Below are 25,269 nucleotides of genomic sequence, written 5' to 3' on the forward strand. Positions count from 1 at the left end.
ATTGCTATGAGTGAGTTGAAAAACTTGTCTCTGGGCTTCCTGAGAAGCACAGTGAAAAGAGAAGCTTCTTCCGCACTGGAAGTGGGCAAAGAAATACTTTATTGGTGGTGCTGTCTTCTATCAGTCAGGAGCAGAACAGATGGAAGTACTTTGTTCACCCTAGACTGATGCCTGGCTTGGTGGCCAAAGCTTTCCTATGCCTAGGACTCATAAAAATCAAATCCAGGCAGCACAGCGTGGGTAGACAGACAGAGACTTGTGGACCAACATGCCACCCACAGCCCACCCTCCAGCACAGCCAGGCCAGAGACACCCATTTGCAAGCATACCCAATAGGGATGGAGGATATCACCCAGGGGCCCGTCAGCTGTGTGGTCAGCCTGCCCACAGAGCCATCACAATGTGTGAGGATGTGGTGGTCAGATGGGAGAGAAAAGGTGGAGTGGCTTGAGCATTGTGAAGAGAGATGGAACTGGAAACTCCATCGTGGAGAGGAGTGGCCTGCTGGGAGTGGCCAGCCCTGCCTCCTGGGGCCATGGTGAGGTCCCAGCAAGAGCTGCTGCTGAGGGCCATAGTCTGTGGCTATGCAGTGGCAGTGGTCCGTGTCAATGGATGAGGGCATGGGGATGTCCCTGGCAACCATCAGGGACCACTGGTTGTCCAGGGGCTGTGCAGAACTGGCCCCACCCCTCACTGAATGAGGCACTCTGGAGAGCTTACCCCATTTCTCACTAGCAGCAGCACTTGGGAGAGCAGGCCCTGCACCTCACCCGGGCAACACAATGGAGCTGACCCGGGCAGGAAGGTGGGTGAGCCAGTCCTGAGAGCATGAATGTGGGAGAGCTCACCCCGCTCTCCCATATGGGGAGGCATCACCTCTTTGCACATGCCACCCACCCTCATCTCTCACCACCCAGCGGAGATGACCATGGTGGCAATGGGTGATGCCTTCCTTCCAATCTCCCTCACCACCTGCAGCAGTCAGAAAAACTGGTCATGGGAGAAGGTGGACTGTCCTTGACCCTCACTGCTGGCAGCACTCGGGAGAACAGGCCCTGTACCTTGCCTGGGCAACACAGTAGTGGGTGCGGGTGAGCCAGTCCTGAGGACCGAGTAAGGGCCAGCTGATCCTGCCGCTAGTCTGACATGAGGTGGTGTGCGTGTGGGGATGATGCCCTCCTCCTGGGGCATCACCACCTGCACCACCACCTAAAGTAGCCAGGATGCTGGCCCTGCACCTCTCCTGAACAACACAGTGGAGCTGGCCCTGATGGCAATGGCATGGGTGAGGCCACAGGGTATGAGAGTGGGAGAGCTGGCTTAGCCCTTATAGGTTGTAGCACTTGGGAAAGTGGGGCCTGTACCTTGCCTGGGCAACACAGTGGAGCTGGCTCTAAAGACACAGATGCAGGCAAGCTGGCCTGAGGGCATGGGAGCAGGAGAGCTGACCCTGCCTCCTGCAGATGGTGGCATTGGGTGGCCTAGCTGGAGCAGGGCAGAAGAGCTCACCTGGTGATGCAGATGAGGGAGAGCTGGTGGCATGACCGTCTCAGCTACCACCCAGGCCCAGATCCAGGGCTCTGATTGGTCCACCTCAAAATCTGCATCAGCTGTGAGTGGTTGGGACACATGAAGGGGCCAGTGCTGCTGTTACAAAACCGCAGGATCTCCATGATACAACTCCCATGACACAAGGCAACAACAGAATATCGCAGAGGAACCCCAGTGAGGATCCAATATTGATGGCATCACAGAAGCCAGAGACCTCAAACCACACCAATGACTCATTGCAATGGACATTTGCAAGTGAAGATGTGTGGACAGAGGGATGTACTGTGGAACATACGGTGACATAGTATAGCTTCCATGATGAGATATTTTCTATGCTTTCTTGTTGTTGGTGGTGGTGGTGGTGGTGGTGGTGCTGTGCATGTGTGTGTGTGCACGTGTGTGTGTGTGCACATGTGTGTGAGTGTGTGTGTGTGTGAGTGAGTGTGTGTGTGTGTGTGTGTGTGTGTGTGTGTTATAGGGGGTGTTGCAAAGGCCAAGGGCAGATATGAGGGGACAGGGAGATGAGCAGGACTGGGGTGTATGATGTGAAACTCACAAAGAATCAATAAAAAGTTTTAGAAAAAAGAGGAAGCTTCTTAGAAGATTAACAGTTTGAACATATAGATGCAAGGAAAGGATTTCTTCTCAAGGTTCATTCATGTGGTTTCTTTGTTCACTGCTTTACTCCCGACAAAGGAATCATAATGTCTTGCAAATCCATGTGAAATCCATACTTATCGCCTGGCTGATTGGTTATCCCTAAAAAAACCTTTCATTGTATAGAAAGTAGGCTGTGTCCTTAACAGTGAACACAGTAAAACCAGATGCAGCGCGGAGAAGGTGGTACTGGTTCTTAGAAGGCAAATGAGTGCCACAGCCTAACATTAAGTCCACGCTCAGGGGCCTGCAGGTACCTCCGGGGAGAGACCTTCATGGCTCTGAGGTGCCCACTCTTTCAACACACTTTGCAATGATTCTAGGAGGTAGGAAAGACATCCTAGAGAAACTCGTGCCTGGACACAGTAGCTCTGCCTCTGTCTGTCACCTCTTCCCACAGCTTCATGTGAAACGTCTCCAACCAGAAATTATCCTCCGCTGCAAGCAGTCTAGAGACATTTTGAAAATCATTTCCCCCTGGACTTTCCTCCACAGTACCACACAACCCATGAGTTGTGAGCCCACTATATGGGGGAAGGTTGTCATGGGCTGTGTAGTTTTCCTCCCAACAGAGCTTCAGTCTGTAGGATTTCCTCCTAGACCCAGCCTTCTGTTTCCTGTGAGCCTGCCCCTGGCTACAGGTGCTTAGAAGCCTGGCTTCCAAGGATCTGCACAGATGCCTTTGTCCTCTGGCCCTGTGGAGATCTTGGACCCCTCCCCCACCTGGCGGCCATCACTCAGAGGGTATGACTCTGTATATGGATCCCGATGTTTGAGAACCCGAGAGAACTTTGAAAGTTGAATTTTAGCTCATGGTCAAATAATGTTTTGAAAACAAGTAATGAGCTAGTTGTCACAAGGAAAGAGAGAAAATGTCATGCCAGTAAGAAGCCCAGGATATGTTTATTGGCCCCACAAGAAAACTCTGTTTAAACCAGGTAAAAGGACATCTCCCACGATACCCTAGGCCTTTGGAGTCCCTACAGAACCTGCAAGAGGTTATCAGGGGGAAGCTTCTCTCTATGGATAGAAGAAGTAACTTCCTTAAAATTTAGAAGCAGGGTATAGATGCTTGCCAATGGGATTTGGAATCAAACTCGGCTCTAAATCCCTACAAGCTAACCTTATAAGTCTATGTTCCTGGTTGAAATGTGATCTGATGCTGGGCCTGAGTGTCTGTCTGTAATCCAGCTATAAGAAAATTCCTCACACAGGACAACTAGGAGAAGCTGGGTGAGGACAGATCTCAAGGTAGTTAGCCAACAATGATTCTTCACCCATCCAGAAAAGAGCAAGGAAGACCTCTGCTCTCCGGGGAAGCGGGAAGACGGTGAGGGAAGCCACAGGGTCTCAAGCAGATGAGAGTGCTGCCAATTCCCTTATTGTGTCTTGCAGAGACATTAATGATGGTTTGAGGCAGTTTCTGAGCAGCCAATGGCCCTTGCATGGCCTCATAGAGTTGAAAGGAAGTGATATCTCTCTCTCTCTCTCTCTCTCTCTCTCTCTCTCTCACTCTCACACACACACACACACACACACACACACACACACACACACAGCCCCCCTAAAGCCCCATACAGAGAGAAGCAGTTGGATTTCAGAGCCATTTGCTTTCTACCCAGGAGTTGGGCTACAAGACCCAACCTGTACAACAGCATGAGGTCCTTGATACCGAGATGTGCAAGACAACGTTTGCAGATTCTCAGAGCAATTCTGTCCTTCTCAATTTCCCATGTGTATCAAAAGCAACAGAGGGGACTGCTTTGCATGCACTGCATAGAAGGAAGGGGAAGTCACAGTGGCATTTATTTGTAGTCACAAGGCATAGCTGCACTACTCCCCTACAAAGAAAGGCATTCCGGGAATGCCCTGAACTGCACACAAAGGCAAACACCATTCAGAGCAGTGTTACTTCAGCCTTGAAACTTATTGATAAATCACTTTTCTGCAGCAGACCTCCATAGGGGATCCAGGCTTATGTGTCCAATTCCTATGAAACATTGGTAAGTAAAGTGGAATGTACAACCCCGTGCATACTCCGTTTTGATATCACAGGACAGAAATTGCAAGAGAGGAAAGGACGGAATAAAGTAACTGTTCAGAGGCTGGAGAGATGGCTCAGCAGTTAAGAGCTCACACTGTTCTTGCAAAGGACCGTAGTTCAGTTCCCATCACCCATGTCCAATGGCTCACAATTTCCTGTAACTCCAGCTCCAAGGTAAGCTGATGCCCAATTCTAGCCTCAGTGGTACCCAGCCTCATGTGTGAGTGTGCATGTGTGCACACACGTGCACACACACACACACACACACACACAGTCTTAGTTACTTTTTTGTTGCCATGGCAAAACATCATGACCAAGGCAACTTGTAAAAGAAAGCATTCAATTTGGGGCTCACAATTCCAGGTTTGGGTCCATGACCGTCATGGCAGAGAACATGGCATCAGGCAGGCAGACACAGCACTGGCACAGTAGCTGAGAGCTTACATCTGATTCACAAGCACACAAGGCACAGAAACAAAAAGAGGGAGCTAACTGGAAAAGGCCTGAACTTTTGAAACCTCAAATCCTGCTCCCAGTGATATACCTCCTCCAACAAGTCCACGCCTCCTAATCCTTCCCAAGCAGTTCTACCAAGAGGAGACCAACTATTCAAATATATGAGCCTATGAGGTCCATTCACATTTAAACCTCCACACTCACTTAGACATAGTTAAAAATAAAGAAACGGGTGCAGTGTGGACATGGGGAAGCAAAAGAAAACAAGGAAATATGAGTCTAGGAAGCAAACGCTTAGTCTCACAGATGAAAGAATTAAAGATGAAGATAGATTAAAGCCCGAAAAGAAAAAAAAAGAAGGATCCTAGTGTGTTGAAGAAAAGACAAGTCTCCCAACATCCTTCCTGCTTACTCCGCCATTATAATACACAACTGGGTCCACCTTACCACACCCTTGTCCATACCAACTCCATCAACTTTTCCATTAATGCAAACTGGACTTAGTGCAGCCAATGATGGACAGTCTGTATGAAAAACGTATCCCTTGTATAACTGATTGTGTAATGGCTGAAATTGAGAAGTTGGGACAAAAGTATGGAGGGACACTAAGGATCACCAAGGATCCATGAGGTGACCGATTGCCGTGTGCACACAAAGGAACCTATGCCAATGACTTCTCCGTACAGAGAGTAATTAGTGTTACATTGTGGCCACAGTTGACTGTGACCTCAAACGAAGTATCTAGAAGATTCCTGAAGTTCCTATAATGTATATCCAACCAGAGATACAACATCAAGAGAATGCCAAGTGACGGACAGAGCCTCTAGCTTTTAAATCTTCTCTGCAAAATTCACCTGCTTTTCTTGGACCAACTTTCTCTCTTGTCGGTTAATTAAAAACACTTTTTGATTTTTTTTAAAATGATAGTAAAATATAATAAAGCAAGTGCTCAATCCACAGTTTCTTTCTATCTTCATGGCTCTCTGGTCAGTCCTCTCTTCCCTTCATCTTCTACCTCAGTGCCTGAGTTCCCAGAGTTCTGTGTCAACTCTTTCTTTGCACAGATCTTGCCTTAGTGACATGCCCCAAAAGCTGGATGCCTTTTCAGTTCAGAATATAGCCTGCATTTTTTGGCTGATGTGCCCTCAACCAGCCAACCTTTCTTCTTTGTCACGACATTACACGTAGTCCCGCTTACCTCCAAAGAGCAACCTTTCAGCCCAAGTACAGCCCCTGCCACTTCCATCTCTAGAGCACGGGCTGCTTTGTTGATGTGGAGAGCTGTTTCTTTCTCTCTGCCTTGTTACTGTCACCACATTTCATTGTTAGCATTCAGCTTCTTCTGCTGGAAATTCTCTACTGCAAACTCCTGCCCCACTTAGAGTTTTGGAAGCCATCTGCATTTTAAAGTCGCAGGTCAAGTTCCAGGTCAAAGAACACCTAAAGCCCCTAGGCTCCCTGGGAAAATATTTCATTTGTCTTCATCTCCAGCCAATGCCCACTGTGTTACTGATTTCAGGATCAAGCGGATGTGGTAAAGTGTCTGTGCCACATAAGAAAGGGGGAATTTAGGACACCTCGGTATGTTCTGATTTGTGTGACAAGCATCTGGCCTCATCTGGAGTCGCTTTCCTATTATTATTTTAACAATGGCTATTCTGCTTCGCCGCCCTCCACTCCATTTTCTCCGACCAGTGGACCTTAGCCTTGGTTTGGTTCATTGCTTCATGCTTATTACAGAGAATAATACAAGTGTTCCTTCTCTGCCAACACCTGAACTCTGTCTGGAGAATGCAGATTTAATGTATAACACTTAGCATTGTGCCTAACAGCTGGCAGTCACAACACAGAGGGAACATCTGTCACTGACAGAGACAGGAGCCCCCTCCAGCTGGTGGGAATAAACTTCCTGGTTCACACCACTCTTCTAGAAGCTCTGGCTCCTTGGACTGCTCAGGTCTGTCTACCATAGTGCTGACGTCATGTCTTTACGTATTTGCCACGTCTTTCCTGTTATCACTAGGTCAGAGATCCTGGGGTACCAGGATCAATGTGGCCTCTCTGCTTAGAATGCCATGTTACAGAGACACCCGAGAGACACGGTGCTATTTGGGATGCTTTGGCTTAAACGACTGTTTCTGCAAACAGCTGGACTTGCCAGCCACGTTAGCCAGGAGTTTTTTGGTGGTTTATGGCACTTGTGAGAATCCCACATGACTCAGGAAGTCAATTGCTTACTTAAATCCTCTTGGAAACCTTTCGAAATGTGTGTTCAGTAGTTGCAAGTGTGCCCACAGCCTGTCCACTGTCCCTGCCTGGGTCAGCAATCTTATATCCTCCAAAACAACCCACGCTGTAATTCCCTAACAACATTATCCATCTGGTAGTTTAAGGCAAAGTGCTGAATAGGCACACTGTATCTGGGGCTCACATTTGCTTTAATCCCATGGTTGCTCCTAATTTGAAAAGTCTTAATTTACCAGGAAGCCCCACCCTGCCTCCCCCAGCACTGGGTCTTTCTGTCAGGGCCAGGCAAACAATGCCAGCAACTTGCACAGCCATGGTCCACTCGCAAAGCAATTTACAGATGCTAGGCCTTATAATTTCCCACTAGAGAAGGATGGAAATTTCAGGAAGCTGGGAAATGTGGTGCTAATGCTGCCCATAAATAGCCAGGTCCAGCAGAATTTTAGCATCCTCATTTCACAGTGTCCTCCAGGGAACAGTGAATGCCTAGCCATGTGCTCGGCTTATGTAGAGAACATAGAAATGCAAGCCTCCTACATCCACACATCCTCCTCCCAGTGGCTCCCACGGAAAGGCCGCCTAATAGTAGCAAAAATGCAGGTGAATCTCCTGGGCGACATAAGGATACAGAAAGCTGCTGTAACAGCCCACCCTACTCGCAGCCGAAGGCAGAGGAAACAGGAAGTCACACAGCTGTCCCACGACTAGAGGACCATTTGCAGAGTGTCCATGTTCAGTGCCTTCTGCCAGCCCCACAGCTCTAAACTAATCTTTCAGATTTACAGTCCTGGACCTGCTCAGACTGAGGCTGGGATACCCCCCTCCCCCACCCACTGACTCCTTAACTCCAAAGTTGTGGGTCTTAAGAATGAGCATGTCAGGATACAGAAAATATGATACATCTACACAATGGAAAACTACTCAGCTATTAAAAACAATGACTACATGAAATTCTTAGGCAAATGAGATAGAACCAGAAAATACTATCCTGAGTGAGGTAACCCAGTCACAAAAGAACACATATGGTATGCACTCATTGATAAGTGAATATTAGCCCAAAAGCTTGGAATACTTAAGAAAAAATTCACAGAGCATATGAAGCTCAAGAAGAAGGAAGACCAAAATGTGATGCTTCAGTCCTTCTTAGAAGGGAGAACAAAATACTCATGGGAGGAAATACAGGGACAAATCATGGAGCAGAGGCTGAAGGAAAGGCCATCCAGAGACTGCCATACCTGGGGATCCATCCCATATCCAGCCACAAAACCCAGTCACTATTGCTGATGCCAAGAAGTGCTTGCTGACAAGAGCCAGATATGGGTGTCCCTTGAGAGGCTCTGCCAGACCCCTACTGACACAGATGAGGATGCTTGCAGCTAATCGTTGAACTGAACGAGGTGACCCCAATGGAGGAGTTAGAGGAAAGAGTGAAGGAACTGAGGAGGTTTGCAACCCCATAGGAAGAACAACAATATCAACCAACCAGACCCTACCAGAGCTCCCAGGGACTAAACCACCAACCAATGTGTACACATGGAGGGACCCATGGCTCCAGCCACATATGTAGCAAAGGATGGCCTTGTCCAGCCACATATGTAGCAAAGGATGGCATCAATAGGAGGGAAAGTCCTTGGTCCTGTGAAGGCTTGTTTCCCCAATGTAGGGAGATGGCAGGGCTTTGAGGTGGGAGTGTGTGAGAGTGGGAGTATCCTCATAGTAACAGGGGGAGGATTATGGGAGAAGAGGGTAGCATTTGAAATATAAACACATAAAATATCCAAGAAAAATAAAATTTAAAAAAATATTGAATGAGTCTGTCAGAAACTCCTCAAGTTGGAGGCTCCTGGTCAACTTCATCACACACTTTCCATAGTATCCTTCCTAGTTGGAAGGCCTTATGGTCCAATGCCAGCCTCTGCCCATAGAAAACCTCCTCTGGAGAGCCCTCCAGAATTCCTATAGAAAGAGAAGCTGCAGTGTCCCGACTCCTTCAGCAGTCTATATACAAACTACTGAGCTTATAAAGGAAGATGTGTGCCTGCCTATTCTCCTGTGTGAGCCTTCAGCATTCAGCCTTTGTTCCCATGTGTAGCCAGTACCTGCCTGACTGTGTGTTAGATATTTGCTTCCAACTGACTCACTGGCCAGGACTTACCCTTAGTGGATTTAAAATAAAAGTTATACATCCCCACTCTCCATGAGAAACTAGCTCTATATTACTGAAGTGAAAGTAACTGAGATACAGATACAGAGAAAACAGAGGGAAGTCATTCAGTTCTGGCTGGCCTCAATGGTATTCCCTCCTTTTTGTTTTGCATTTAAAAGCAGTGGACATTAGTTATTAGACAGTGACAAAAACACTGGGTCCAAGGTTGAATTGAGAATCATATCTCAAGCTTACGAAAACTGTCTCGTGGACCTTGCCTAGACGTTAGGTTCCCGTTCTCTGAGAACCGACACTCCACTAGTTTAAAGTCTCTAAAGATAAGGATTAAGTGTTAGGAGAGATTCAAGGATTGCCACAGAAGGAACCAATCACAACACTGGATCACAATGTGCATGCTCCTACGACTTCTTCAGGACTCAGCACAAGTGCTTTGCGTTTGGAGTGTGATGGCCAAATATTTGTTAGGGCAGCGAAGGACAGAATGCACAAACATCCAGGCTGCAACATTGATTGTGTACATTTTCTCAGTTCAACCATTAACCATGGTTAATGGTTTCAGTGTTTCCTTAACACAAGATAAAGTCTGTCCTCAGAGTTCCTTCTGCGTGGAATGTCCCAATTACTTAAGCAGACGGCAGCTGACCTGCATGTGCTACGGTTTCGGTCAGCCTGGTCGTTAGCGGAGGCCCAAGCGGTTTTACTGTTTGTAGATCTTACTTTCTATTTTGAGAGCCATTAGTCTTTTTGCTTACACTCAATCATAATCCCCATGGCCTGAATCCACCACTTGGGTTTCAAGTTTGGTTTTTAGTTTAGGCCCTGATGTTAGTTTATGTCTAATGTCAGTCCTGTGTTGCTAGCTCTTTTTTACCTGAGAGTTGGTGTTTACAGAGAGGAAACTTAACATGGTTTCACTCCATCTGAAGCCTGGACTCCAGATTACTCAACACATTCTTTCCACTGTTATTTTATGTCTGTTTGCTTGCTCGCTTGTTTATTTGTTTTTGAGGCAGGATCTCACTCTTATAGCCCAAGTTGACCTGGAGCTTGCTTTGTGGACCAGCCTAGCCTTCGGCAATCCATCTGGCTCATCTCAAGTACTGGCCTTACAGACAAGAGTCGTGACACCCTATATAGGAATTTTAGCATAGTTACTCTGGCAAGGAATCCCATCCAAAGACCTTCTAGGTCTGTGTGATCCAGCAGAATGACATACCTTTAATCCCAAACAATGAGGGTAAAGTTAGTTTGTAGAAGAAAGCAGGCATGTTTGAAAGTGATGTCTAATCGAAGGGCAAAGTAATGAACCAGAGAAAGACCTGACAGAAGGAGTCAGAAATAGGATACACCCAACTCACATGACAACAGAACAGGAAAGGGTCTACTTGAGAGCATCTCAGGGAGACAAAGGCGCGACAGTTTTGCTGGGACGGTTTTACAAAGCAGAGAGAACAAGCTAGACACGGGTGATGACAGGAGCCAGAAGACTAGAGCATACTGCCAAAGTTAGTATGAGGCTCGGCAGAACAATTCAGTGAGAAGCTGAGAGAAGCCAGACTGAATCAGTAAGCCTGGAAGATTAGATTGTACAGAGGCCTCCAGGTCAAGGCCTAAGAATAGTATACAGAAAAAGAAATACTCTAGGCTCAGCCCAAGCAGTGTACTTCTCTCATCACATCCCTCCATCTAAGGAAATCAAAGTGAAATTTACAGCACCCAATACTATTTTCTTATTGTATTAGTTTAATTGTAAGTAGCTTCATTCCTGGCACACGAACATTGCAAAAGATGCTAGCAAGCTTCAAGATCATTATTTTGAAATGTTTGCTTGTATAATAAACACAAAACCTGGTCGTTATTTTGAAATGCTTGTATAAATTACTTATGCACACAGTCTGCTTTAGTTACGAAAGTTTATAGTTAAGAAAGAACTTTCTTGTTGTTTGTTTGCTTGCTTGCTTGCTTGCTTGCTTGCTTGAGTGGTTTTTCAGACAGGGTTTCTCTATGCAGTCCTGGCTGTCCTGGAACTAACTTTGTAGACCAGGCAGGCCTCAGACTCAGAGATCTGCCTGCCTCTGCCTCCCAAGTGCTGGAATTAAAGGTGTGCACCACTCCACCCAACCACCCCTGGTAAAAAGGACTTTTTAACACATGCACTTTGTTTTGCTTTTCATTATATCTAGGTCTTCTTTACAGGATACTGTATAGGGCAGCTGTTCTCTACAGCAGAGCCACTAAATGTTAACCTTTAAGAGCTGGTATAGAAAAACCCAGGGACAGACTGCTGCTTCCCATGTTCATGAAGGCTGGAAGTCCAAAAGCAAGCTGGTTGATGAAGCTCCTAGCATGCATCTTCCTCCTGGCTTACAGGTGGCCGCCTTCTCACTGTGTCCTCAGGTGGTAAAACAAGACATTTCTCTCCTCTTCAAATAAAGCCTCTAAATTCACAAGGAAAGCCCCTTACTCATGACCTCAGCCAATTTCTTCACAAAGGGCTCACCTCCTAATACCAGTTAGTTCCAGACTCTGTGCATTCAGGAAAGCACAGGCAGCTCATAGCAGGTACCTCGCACATAGTTCACTACTGAGGGAAATGCAGTCAATCTCCCAGAAGACTTTGCACTTCTACTCATTCCTATCACTGAGCATATATGGCATATATATTTTTTGAGAAATTGTTATGAGAACAAACTACATACAGTACATATATAGTCAATTCCTTCCCTTAATCTTGCTAGAATCGGCTCATGGGGTGAACAATGGTCACTGTCCCAGAGGCTTGTTTGCTGTGACAGGCCAAAATCCTTGTATGGCTCACCGTGAAGGATTTTTATATCCTTCAACAATAGTTTTCACTTTTGCTAACATCAAAAGCGTTTGTTTAGATTAACACATCACTTGTTATATAAAGAGCAAGAAGAGCTAAGAGAACATCAAAAAGGGAGAAGAGGCAAGATGTGCTCATTTGTGTAAATTTCACGAATAGGCAAAGCTAGTTATGTTGTTTGATATGTACACATAAGTGGGAAAATATATTTTAAAAAGCAGGATGTATTGGGGCTGGAGAGATGGCTAAGCAGCTAAAAGCTGATCTTGAAGAGGACCTGGATTGGGGTCCCAGAACCCATGTGATGGTGACAACAATCTATAATTCAAGTTGCAGGGGACCTGACACCCTCTTCTGACCTCTGTGAGCACCAAACATGCACATGTTGCACACACGTATATGCAAGCCTACACTCATACACATAGAGAAATAAATTCCTTTTTTAAGACAGAATGTGCTTTCCACAAAAATCAGGTAGTAAGGGGGGTGGGGCTGTGGAAGACTTAGGGACAGGAAAGGGAAGCAGGGAAGTGATGTAATTATATTATAATCTCAAAAATAAAATAATTTTCAAAATTTGGACAGTGGTTTGCTTCCTTTGCACACTTAGGTGGTTCTCTGCGGGTGTTAATCAGGACTAACTACTGGGTATTCTGTGTAGGTCTCTTATCTGTGGCATATTTTATGAGATAAAAGAAAAGGAAAGGAAAGAGAAAGGAGGGTAGAAGGAAGGGAATGAGAGAGGGGGAAGAGGCAGGAAGAGGGAGAGAAAGGCAATGAGAGAAACGGGAAGTAGAAAGACCAATGGCTCTGATGAGCAATCTACTCCAGAAACTTACTCAGTAAAGAAAGACTGTATCTAAAAGTCTGAACATTACAACATTCTCTAACAGCAGATAAGTGGAATGATGCCCAAGTCCAAGACGAGGCAATCAAAGAAGTCCATCCATACACTCAAAGTCTAGACAAGGATGGGAGAATATTACAGTGCGGTCACTAGGAGAGGGATTCACTTCCTGTGGTAGCCACAGAGATCCACCTCCCAGGTGCTGGTGCCAAGACAGGCTGCAGCGTCAGAATGTCTGGGGGCCTCCTTCAGCTCTCGGCTACTTCAAATCTGATCCAGCCCCAGAGAGCCACTGCAAGACCAGGCCTGCTGATTCAGTAGAGAGGATACGGCCCTGTGGGTAGACAGAACAGCAATGGGAAGCTTGGCCCCTGAGTGTCCGTGTGCAGCACAGATGTCCACTGAGGTACGTTTGTCAAAGCAGCCTCAGTGAACAGGGTTGTCTATGTTTCAAATCTGAAGCTATCAACATGGAACTTTTATTCTTTTTGTGTATTATATGTGTACGGCATAGGTGTGTGTACATACATATTCATGTGTGTGCACGTACTGGGAGTGCACGCACACAGGCATAGGTTTGTGTGTGGAGGCCAGCGATCAACACTGAATATCTACCTCCATTGCTTTTCCCTTTTTCCTTTTGGGATTAAAATCTCTCACAGAACCTGGAGTTTGCTGATGAGGCTGGACTGAGAGCCCAGCAAACTCCTAGGATCCTCTTACCTCTGCCTCCCCAGAGCTGAGATGATCGGGGTGTGTCACTCTGTCTGATACTTTTATGTTAGTGCTTAGGATCTGACCTCAGATTAAGCAGTTAACTCACTGAATGATCCACCAACAAGCCGCTAAAGCTGAGTAGTGGTATCTATTGGGGGAGGAAGATGGGGGAAGCTGTTTTGAAGGGAATCTTCTTGGCTGCTTTGTGTTCCAATATTTCTTTTTTAAAAAAAAGACAGAGTCTCAGGTATCTCTGGCTTTGAAGTCGATTCATAACTGAGCCTAACCTTGAACTCCTAATCGTGTGGCTTCACCTCCCAAGTGCCAGGAGTGCAAGTGTTTGACACTTATGCCTGGCTGAAGGGGAGTTTTGTTTTTTTTTAAAAAAAGCTCAAGCATACACACATGCGCATACAGAGAGGTGCACACATGCACACAGGTAACCTGGCCCCCGAGAGGAGTTTATTATAACCTAGTTCCACAGGTGTAACCATACTTTGGGCTACTTTATGGATTCTACCCTTCTACTGACCACCCTTCTCCACCCTTCTAAACCCCCAACACCAGGTAGGAGAGAAAGGAGATCAAAGGGAAAGAGGGCATCGATATAAACTACTTCCTGCTGATTGGGGGTATCAAAGTTCCTCGGGGCAAGTCCAATCTTTCTAGTCAGCTTATCTTAGCAACCAGCAGCCAGCAGTCAGCAACCAGCAGTCAGCAGCCAGCAGCCAGCAACCAGCAGCCCCTACCTCTCCCTCTCAAAGCTCTGGCATTTATGTACCTTCTGAAGAATCCCCAGAATTCAAAATATAAATTATCTCTAGCTGGTAAAAATCACACCCTTGCCAGAGCAGGAGACAAATCATAGCCCCAGTGTCAAATCTGAAGCAGCCCCCATAGCTCACAAATTAGATCAAAAAAACATATTTACATATTGACATTAAAGAAACCAAAACTCGCACTACACACAGGTACACTCACAGACAAGAAAGCTAGCATCCACAGTGACTGACCCAGGATCACAGGGTAATCCAACTGTGGGTTTGGGACAGCCTTCTGCTCTCCACAAGCATCCGTAACTGCTGGCTAAGTTCTTCCAGACAACCCTCTGAGGTGCTCACTCTGCCCCACTGCCCTGAAGAAGGTGGCGTTACAACCTGCTTCTGAGCACACAAATTCCTGTCCCGTTTTATAAGATCCCACAGGGTTTTGCATACTTGTTTGTTTTGTGCTTTTTAAATCTCAGTGACGCCAATCCGACAGGCTACTAGAAGCATAGCCACTCAATTGCTTTTTTATAAGCAGCCTTAAGCTATCAACAGAGGAAACCTGTCTGCCAGTGGCCTTTTAGGAAAACACTGCTTTAGCCCTGTAAAAATTATCTTTCTCCCCATTCTTGCATTCTGGAAATCAATATCCACTGAAACAACAGCCAAAACCCTGTCTTCTTAGCACTGTTCAGTGGAGAGAACGGAATCAGTTTAAGCTTTAAGATCCAGGTGGGGCCCAATCCGTGGAGTCTGCAAACTGCAGGCGTTTCCCACGCACAGGAGGCTCAGTAGCAGCTCGGGCTCTAAGATCCTCAGTTTTTGACGGTTAAAGTTAGTGCTTTAATGCAATTTTAATAGGTAGCGATTTTATTTTGTATCTAATGAAACCAGCAGAGCGTGAACACAGACATCGGAACTTGGAAGATAATGAGTCTCTTAGTGCTGGTGCTTGTGTAGCTGGGCGAGGTGCAGTGCTTAAGGTGGGGAGAATAGACTGCTTCAAAGGCGGTCTTTATCGGCTTCATTAGGGTGGTCATCAAGTGAATGATTTCATAGCAGATCTAATTAGCCAAAGAATGTGCAGAAGCAGCATCTTCCTCCTGGTAATTAGGCATCTAGACAACAACACATATTACTTACCTTAAAAATCAGTCTGTAGGTGCGCCTGATATGCTCTGTGGGAAGGGGTTACGCAGGGCATTTGATCTCAGAACTAACACTAGGGAAAAACTCCCAGCCCCTGGCTCCTAAAGATGTGCCTCTCTTTGAGTACACCCACAATGTGTCGGACCCTTCTCTAGCCACCAGGAAAGGTTTAGCCCTCGGTATTGAAATTGAAGGAAAATCCTGGAGAGGACTTGGTTGGCTTGAGGAGGAAAGAGGGAAGAAATGTGGTAAAGGTAGGGTGTGCATCTGTGAGTTCTGCCTCAAAGAGCTGTTCTGGAGCGTGTGACTGGCAGGAACAGTCAGGGCTCTGCACAGTGCTGCCTTGACTGGGCAGAGGCATCTGGGTGACAGTTCCTGAAGCCCTCCTGATGCTGGCAATGGAATCTCCCAGGATTCCCATTCGACTTTTCTTGTCAAGGTCCTTATTATATCACATAGACTCCCATTTCAGGAACACTAAAGATATCTAAAGAGGAAACTCATGCAGCTACTTGGTGCTATGCAAAATGGTCACTCTCAAAAAGAGAGAGGCTAGCAGCTAAATGTATGCTCAGAGCTGCTGTGACAGCATTAGCCTTTAATCCTTGCACTCAGGATGTAGAGGCAGGCAGATCTCTGTGAGCTCCAGGACACCCAGGGCTACCTAGTGAGACCTTGTCAACAAAAAGTGGGATTGAGGGGAGAATGAAAGAATTAAAATACAGCAAGGAAAGTAGAGACATGAGAAATATTTTCAGGAAATTCGACACCTATCAAATAGTAATGCTATTACAACTATGAGATCATACCCAACAAGAAGAGACCATCAGCTGAGATGGGTCGACTCCATATCTAATGGAAACTTATTTTCTACCAAGAATGTTACCAAGTCGAATGTGAGAGTAAAACACATTCCAGTTAAAACTCAAAAGATTTATTCCATATCTTAGTAGAAAGAACTAAGTAAGCCAAACTCAATGATCTTAAACAGCACATTTACGGTTCGATTGAACACAAGCTTACGGAAGTAAAGGAAAGTTTAAAGGGAAAATTCACTGGTGCTGAGAATTAGGGGAAAGTCTCCTTGAGTAGCAAAGATGGCTGTCCTATTTTGTTTTAATTCTTGATGGAGTTTTTCGTTCATTCGTTTGTTTGTTTGTTTGTTTGTTTTCTTCTTCCTTTTACTTTGTTTTGCAGCGACAGGAACTTAACTGGGGGCTCCTCGCACATAGGCAAGTGTTCTCCCCTGAGCCACACCCAGACTGAAGGATTGCTTGGCATTGTTTTTTTTTTTTTAAAGATTTATTTTATTTATATGAATACACTGTAGCTGTCTTCAGACACACCAGAAGAGGGATGGTTGTGAGCCACCATGTGGTTGCTGGGAATTGAACTCAGGACCTCTGGAAGAGCAGGTCGGTGCTCTTAACCCCTGAGCCATCTCTCCAGCCCGGCATTGTTTTTTAAATGACTGAATCTTCTACAGTTTGCTTCAGCTCATAGCTGGCTCGAGGGGATGATACTCACCTAACGGCGTTTTTTACAAAGGCTGTTGACAGGTTTTTGCATTCAGAATGAACACAGGATGGAGGTCTGTGTTTGAACTGCGAGTGAAACAGTCTTTAGTAAAACATGTGTTGTGAATAGGACAGGCATGAACTGAGGCAGAGAGGGAGACTGGGAAGGGGGTGGGGGGAAGATGAGAAGGGAGGGGAGAGTACGAATCATCTCAGGTGACAGGCTCTAGAAGATTTAGGCAAAGGAACTACTGCAACAAGCAGTAGTACTCATGAGCTAAAGTGTATTTCACTTGTTTTTTTATTTAAACTAAGAAGATTCGATGGACTCCACCTTGACCTTCTTACACACACGTGTATCCTGTGGTTTCCTCCCATGCACTCCCATTGTCCTCTGAGCCTTCCTTCTTGGGAGAGGGAAGTTAAAAGTTTCCATGGAAGGCTCCTAAACCAAGAAGTAGAGGCACAGACATATTAAATCAATTCATGATGGCAAATGCTGGGAGAATTTAGGACAGAAACTGCTTACAATGTTTGCTCTGGAGATAGACTACGGGAGCGGAAGGAAATTTCCAGTCTCCATTTTTCAGTCCTCTATTTGTTTGAGTCTTTGAGCATAGCTGTATCTTTCTTGTACTGTTCTTGAATGCTCACCTTAGGAGCATATTGAACAGAAAGCCACATGGCTTCCACCAGATTGTAAACTCCACTCATCCTTAAAAGCCTTTAATTAGCTTGATGCAAAAGATCAAAATAAAATCTCACAAGTTTTTCCCTTCTTAAAAGAGTAGCTGTCTGTGGGCAAACATTCTAAGAAATGGACCTAATCTTATAAACCTTTAGTAGAAGGGGTTGGGGATTTAGCTTAGGTAGAGCACTTGCCTAGGAAGCACAAGGCCCTGGGTTCGGTCCCCAGCTCCGGGAGAAAAAAAAAAAAAAAAAAAAAAAAACCTTTAGTAGATAATATAAAGATCTCAGCCCAAAACTGTTACTTCTGTCCCAGATTTCATAGCATGATCGGGGAGCTCAGTAGGAGAGGGAGTTTATTTGGTACTTAGAGTTCCAGAGGGAGAGTCCACCATGGCAGGGAGGCACAGCAGGCAGACAGCATAGCAGAGAGACGAGAGATCCCACCTTCAACCAGAAACACAAAACAGACAGAAGCGGGGCCAGACTGTGAATTCTCAAAGTCCACCCCCAGTGACTACTTCCTCCCAAGGCTCTACCTCCTAAAGTTCCACAACCCCCCTTCTCCAAACTGTGGCAGCAGCTGAGGACTACATGTTCAAATACCTGAGCCTATGGGACATTTCTCATTCAAACCACCACAGGCGTCCCACTCCACATCCCACTCTGTTGGGAGCAAGGGGACCTCCGAGCCTCACACTTGGACTGATTACCACTGGTGGCTGTTCGGCCAGCAAGCCACAACGGTCTGATCCGGGGATTGGAGTAGTCGGGGAGCATGCAATGACAAGACAAGGAGGACGGAGGGAAGAGAGAAGGATAAGGTGCTCGTGGAGGACCCTCAGAGCACCTTTCTCTGCTCTGCCTCAGCTGCTTGTGCTATGCCTTCAGGTCAAGAAGGGGACGGTAGGGAGAAAGGTGTAGTATTGTGGCTGAGCATTTAGCTAGCGTATTGATCAGGAAAAGAGCCGACGGAATGAACCTACGTTAAAATAGATTCTGTCTTGACCGATACTTCTAGGTAGTCCAGACTGGCTGTCTTTACACTGAAGAGACTGAGAATCTGGTGCCTGCTGAGTCCACAAGGCTGAAGCCTCCGAGGTCCTCTGGTGCTGATATCTGAAGGATTCCTGAGAGACCCAGTTACCAGGGAAGGAATTCAGCGGTTGTGGCAGTAACAGCAGCCGAGTTGAAGAAGTCAAGCAGCGTAACTGGACTGTCCATCGAGACGGGAGGCAGCCGGGCAGAAACTAAAAGATTTTCCCTTGGACCCCCTTTTGTCTAGCTGCCACCAGAAGGTGCCACCATTGAGACTTTCTATTTCCATTTACCTAATCAAGACAATCCCCCCTAGTGTGTGCCCATAGGCATGGCTCTTAGTTGATCCCAGATACCGTGAATTTGGCCACTGAGATTCAACATACGTTAATTAGGTCCTGACCAGATTCTCAGTGCTATACAAAGGGATGTGTGAAGGGTCATCTGTGGGTCTCAGAGAAGCTCAACTCCAAACCTTGGGCTTTCCCCAAGCCATGACAGAAGGGTTCCCCCAGTTTTGACTGTTTCCAGCCTCTCCTCATTCGCGCATCCCTGACCCTGACAGTACAGATGTCTTCCCTACACCCAGATCTAGAGTTTGCTTCCTGATGTAGCAGCTGAGGTGGTGCCCCTTGACCTTGATCCATCAAATTTGCATTTCTCCGAGAGTCAGATATCCATCCATTCCATCACTACACGATTTCCTCAAAAACAACGTTTTTAAATTCAAGCACATGGATTTTTCGGTTATTCTAAGCAATAATACCATGTTTATAGTTTTTCTCAGTGTGCCTTATGGTAAATATATAATTGAAAATGTAAATGTTTATTGTGTACCATTGAGAAACATCCCATCAGCTTATGTCTCCCGGAAACTCTGTCAAGAGTATATCGGTCAGAACAGGAGCTGGGTTCGATTGGCAGAGAGAAATCGAATCTGTTAAGGGGCTATGGGGAAGATCCACTCACCAGGCAAAGAAGATCACAGAAGAGTCAAGCTCATGAAGCATAGAGTCAAGAAGTCTACTCCAGGTAGAGGGGCCAAGAGACTGCCCCGGCCTCATGCAGATACAGCCACCACCATGATGACAGGCAGATATCATCCTCCTAAACGCCATTGTCTGATTTAGAGTCCACAGAGGGAATTCCTATCAACACGTTCAGGTTCCCTGCCCACCCTTAGCTGTTGCAAATGCATCCATAAAATGGGTATATTCTCAGATGGGGAGTGGGTGGTCTTCTGGGTTCAAATAGGATGTTCTAAGCCACGAGTCACTCTGCTGACAGTAGTTGTTCGGGTTTTCATGGCATGCCATTTCTAAATCCACGTGCCCACACACACACACACACACACACACACACACACACACACACACACACACACACTTGCTTTGACGGAGTACTATTTGCTTTTGAAAGTTTAAAAGATGGTTTACGTGTGACACGTGACAAATCGAGAAACGTAGATGATGCTGAAGACAGCGATGACGGAGACGATGATTCACACTCGGTCTGTGCCCGTAACAGAAGGCGGAAGGCGAAACATGGGTGCTCAGAGCAGGCACTGGGAGAGGCTAGGAAGACTAAAGCTGAAGCAAAGCCCTTAAAGCAGATTGACCTGGTTAGCAAACCAGAAATCAAATGGCAAGGTCCTCACCCGGCCCCGGGGCAGGCTCAGGTTAAGCAGCCCTGCTCCTCCTTAGAGTGCAGCAGCTAAGCACAGAAACTCCACAGGCCAAACGCTTCGAGGCCGGGTCTTCGAGGCTCCGTCTCCCTAATGACAGGCTGTAGTGAATGTTCAATACATTTCAACAGATGTGTTAGGAAAAACCAATTGTGCAGTTTAAAGCAAGTGGGCTGGAATTCTAGATCAATGGATTCTGAGTTAAATGTTTCTATTAAAAGTACAGATTCAAATAATGGGCTCCAATCGAGAGACTGCTTAGTTCTTTGAGGTTATGGCTTTAGAACATTATCTTTCTCTGAAAAATCAAAACGCATCAAATAAGATTCTTTTATTTCCAATTACTCAATAAAAATGAAAGATCAAGGCGTCCGGGGGCGTGCACACTCCAGACATTTCCAAATATACTACATAATACACTGCTCACAATAAGCATTTGAATCAGAGAAATAAAAAGTGCTTAATATTAGCTGAATGGTTTGGCAATCAACTAGATCTCATCTCTTAAGCTATACATTGTTTTTCCAGAAATTCCCCAATATAGATTGGGGAGGGGGGAACCGCCCAGAAAGAATAAGAAATGTACTGAGTCATCAACTCAAGAAAGTAATAGCGGGAAGATTTGAAAAGAGAGTTCCCCAGAAAGCGAAGCCTGTCTTATGGGGAAATGTCACTAAATGAGAGCAGAATCCACCTCTTACCAACCCATCCCTCACCCCTCTCTCCCACTCAGTAAGGCCAAAAGGGGCTAAGAAGCCCCTGGCCTTTGTTCTCAGCCTCTCTGATCCCCAGTGCAAAGACAAGAATAGCAGAGTCTCAAACATGGTGGCCTTGAGACCACTTGTACTGCTAGAGTAGGGACCTCTGCCATTCTCGCAGTCAGCCTTGCCTCTTTCCCAGTGACTCTAGGATACGCTAACTTTCAACGTGAAGCACACAGGGAAGAACCTTATTTTGTACAGTATCAAGCCCCAAACACCGGGGTCCCTGTGCCTTGCTTTTTCTCCTATCATGTGCACCTGCTAACACTAACATGTTTCACTGAATTCTCCTTAAAAAAAAAAAACACTTCTAAAAATGAAAATAGGACCCTGGCATTGCTAAGTGATGTGGATGGAGCAAGTCTGTGCATGTGTTTTTGACCCGGCTTGTTTTACAGAGGAGACTACAAATGTCAGAGACAGAGGAGAAAAGGACTCCATTACATATCCACAACCATGTTGCAGTTCCTTCTGGCAGTTTGTGGGAATGCAGCCGTGCAGCAGCCTGCTTGGACTTCAGGATTTACTGGCTCCAGCTAGAGAAGAGAAGGGAGTCTGCCCAGATCCAGCGAGGCAAGTCACAGCTCTGCAAAGCACTCGTGTTTCAGCAGCTTCCACGTGTACCACGGGTGCCCGTGCTTTCCCGCCTTGTGTCTCCTCCTTGCTACCGAGATCACTGCAGGACCTGAGTGAGGAATTCATCTTGCAAGTTGTTTTCTGCTCACCAACTGCAGCCTCCAATCACAGCAGCAGAGGCAGAGGCGAGGGACCTGTTAATCCTATCAGAAAGAATGAGTCCAGAAGGAGGAAAAGCCGCCGCTAGCACAAGAAGCCTTCCCAAGAAAAGGTCACTCGATGAGAGGTGGGGGCGTGAAGCAGTGTATCTCAAGAAGATTCCTTCATTAAGGCCGTCTTTTCAATCTTACAAGGTCAAGATGCCCACAAATATTAAAGACTGTCACACAGCGCTATTTGCAAACCCTCCCAACAGTATCATGTTCCCTCTCACTGCAAATGCCTCGAAGATGAACAAGAGAGGCCCTGGGCTGGCATCACAAGCAAGGAGCTTCCAGCAGCTCCCGGCTGCTCAGACCAGAGTCCTTTTGTTGCCTGCCTGATGTCAGGGACTTGGGAAAGCAATTCTGTTCTGCCCAGCCTTTGTCATCCGCTACAACACCTTGAACCCATCTTATTTTTTTTTTTTTCTCACCTGCAGCTTAGAGAAAATTCTGTGAATCAAGCTTTCACCCATGCACGCTCGCACCCTTGCCCTCAACGTATCTCGGGTGAGCACAGAGGTGGCTGTGGCCAGCTGGCCTCAGGGCAACTCAGAGGCTCCTTTTCTGGGAAGGTGCTACCACGAAAATGTTAAAATAGGATGCAGAGAGGGAGCCTGGCAGAGGTCCTGTCTTCATGACCCACCCCACCCCCGCCCCGGAGCAGGCAACCCTAGTGGGGACCTCAGAGAAGAGAAAGGGGTGCCTGTGTTCTGTCTCTCTTGCTGTCTATCCAAAATTTCACCTCCCCACCTCCGGGAGGGAGGCCCAGCACAAGGTGGCTCATGAGTACTAGTAGAGTGAGGAGAAAGGTGGGTGGGGGGAGGGGAAATCCCACCCCGACCCTCCGCATAGTATGGAAATAAACAAGCAGAAATGGTCACCCTGCCATTAGCCTCGCGCCCCTACAGGGGCCTGGGGTTCCCCCTACTCTTGTGGTAGGAGAGGTTGGCCACCCCACCTCTACCCTCAGCCTATGCCCCTGTCTCAGAGCACAGTGAAAGGCCTCTGCCCACTTAGAACAGATAGCTTCTCTGTAAGCCAGAGTCAAGCTCCGGTAGCATCTGCCCTCTCTCGTGGACGGAAGCATGCGGGCCTGGTTCATCCATCACGCCCGGAATCCCTCTGGAGCTCCATTCTGCACAATGTCTCCAAGGCCCATCTTAGTGAACCACAGCAACTCCTTGGAGACTCTCAATCATTCGTGTTAGCATTTTTCAATATTATTCCTAGACGAGACCCGACTTTATTACCATCTCAAGCTGCCCTTTTCATTTCTAATATCCTCATATTCTCTGTATCCCAAGAGGCCCCTTTCCTGACAAAGATATTTACCTTTGATATGTGTAACTTCCTGGACTCTAAAATATGATGGTGAAGCTATTAGCGATCGCAGTGGTTTTTATCTCCTCCAAAGCACGGCTCGCACCATTACTAAGTCCGCTGGGCTATTCTTCTTTGCATAGCTCTCCCGTATCCCCCTATGTGGGAAGTGCTTATTAGAGACTCTATCTTGAATCCACCAGGGGACCTACAGAATGAGGCCTGCGTGGCATTTTATTAGCCCAATAGATTACATTCACGATGGAGAAGAGAAAAGAGAAGCTGACCTCCTGGGAGACCTTGGTGCACCCTCAGGGCTCTTTCTCACTGGCACGGGAGGGAGAAGTCCAGGCCTCGGGAGAGATAGGTGCTGTTCCTGAGTCACTTCTGCCCCAGAAAGGGCAGAATACAGATCCCTTCCCAGAAATCAACTCTGCTGTGTCCCCTCTGGATTCTGGTGCAGTCTCTCAAACTGGAGCACTTCTTGGAGTCACCTAGAGGTCTTGATTGCTGGGCCCTCTTGAGTTCCTGGCTCTGCAGACCCAGAGTCGGGCCAAGAATAACCATTTCCCATGGCTGCTGCTGCTCCTGGTCTGGGACCACACTCTAGAACTAGAGAAGTTCCCAAATGAGCCACTCTAGGGGAGTCAATAAATGTTCTTGCTAGCACCCCAGTCAATCTGCTCCCTGGTCCTCAGATCCATGGGTGCACAATGAGACCAGCCCTCTCCTTAGGAAGCCAGTCTTCCCAAGAGACACTCAGGCCCATTCCCTGTCATCCAGACCAAGTATACCAATGCTCATTACCTATACCCTCAAACCTATTTCTGTCTGTTTTAGCCTCTGACAAGGTGAGGTCCATAATTTGAGGGTATGGGGGAGGGGGTTGAGTAAAGGGGAAAAAAGAGTCCAGAGCCACCTATTCACAAATTAATGATTTCAGTAGAGCGACAACTGAATATTAATCAAAGCTGTGTCCTTCCTCTTCAGGCTTGGCTCTTTCCCCTCCTCCGTTGGTTCCCTCCTCCTTCTACCTTACCCCACCTTCTTTGTTCCACGGCCTCCGCCCCTCATAGGAAAAAGCGTATTGGTGTGTTTGAAGAGGAAAATTTAAAAGCCCGTCCAAACCGTAGAATGCCCCTACTCTTGAATACAGCAGCAATTCCACCCCGAGGGATTTTCTTTCCGTGGAGATATCCCTTGAAGTGCTCTTACAATGCTCAAAGCCTACTCATACCACATGTGCAATAAAACAAAATGGAAACAAGTTAAGTGTCTGTCAGCTAAGAACAAGGCAGATTTATAGGCACTGACAAGAACATAGATCCAAGGCAAATTAAATGTGGGGGTGGGAGGAAGGCTGTGCTGATGGCTCCGTGCTCTGTGAAAGTGTGGAATCTGAGTTCGGACCCCCAGAGCCTACATTAAAACTGGGCATCGCGGCTGGAGAGAAGGCTCAGACATTGCTGCCCTTCCCTTCCAGAGAACCTGGATTCAATTCCCAGAACCCACATGGGCAACTCACAACTGTTTGTGCTCCAATTCCAGGGATTCGACACCTCTTCTAGCCTCTGAGGGCATCCGGCATGCACATGGTGCACAGATATACATGTAGATATAACATACATAATATAACATAAGAATAAATAGATACGTTTAAAAAACCTGGCTATTCACTCACTGACTAGCAGATATAGACACACACACACACACACACACACACACACACACACACACACAATATTACATTTTAAGAAGTTAAACTTAGAGGCCGAAAAGAAGGCCTGGAGGTTAAGAGCGCTAGCTGCTCTTCCAGAGGACAGGGCTTTAATTCCCAGCACCCACATGGCAGCTCACAACTGCCTATAATTCCAGTTCCAGGGGATCCAATGCCCTCACACAGACATACACACAGGCAGAGCATCAATGCACATGAAATTTAGAAAAGAAAATAAGTTAAAGTTTAAAAGTGAACTGTTTCCAACCAGAGACCTGAACTATCAGCCAACCCATTCCCCCTTTCACACTGTGTCATGTCTGCAATCCTCACCCTG

General features: G+C 46.6%; 1 pseudogene; it reads left to right on the forward strand.

Moving 5' to 3' along the window:
* The first annotated feature begins 4,953 nt into the window (after positions 1-4,953).
* On the forward strand, positions 4,954-5,535 carry LOC116908244 (annotated as a pseudogene).
* The last annotated feature ends 19,734 nt before the right edge of the window (positions 5,536-25,269 follow it).

Source organism: Rattus rattus, chromosome 8, assembly GCF_011064425.1.
Source record: "Rattus rattus isolate New Zealand chromosome 8, Rrattus_CSIRO_v1, whole genome shotgun sequence".
Classification (NCBI taxonomy): Eukaryota; Metazoa; Chordata; class Mammalia; order Rodentia; family Muridae; genus Rattus; species Rattus rattus.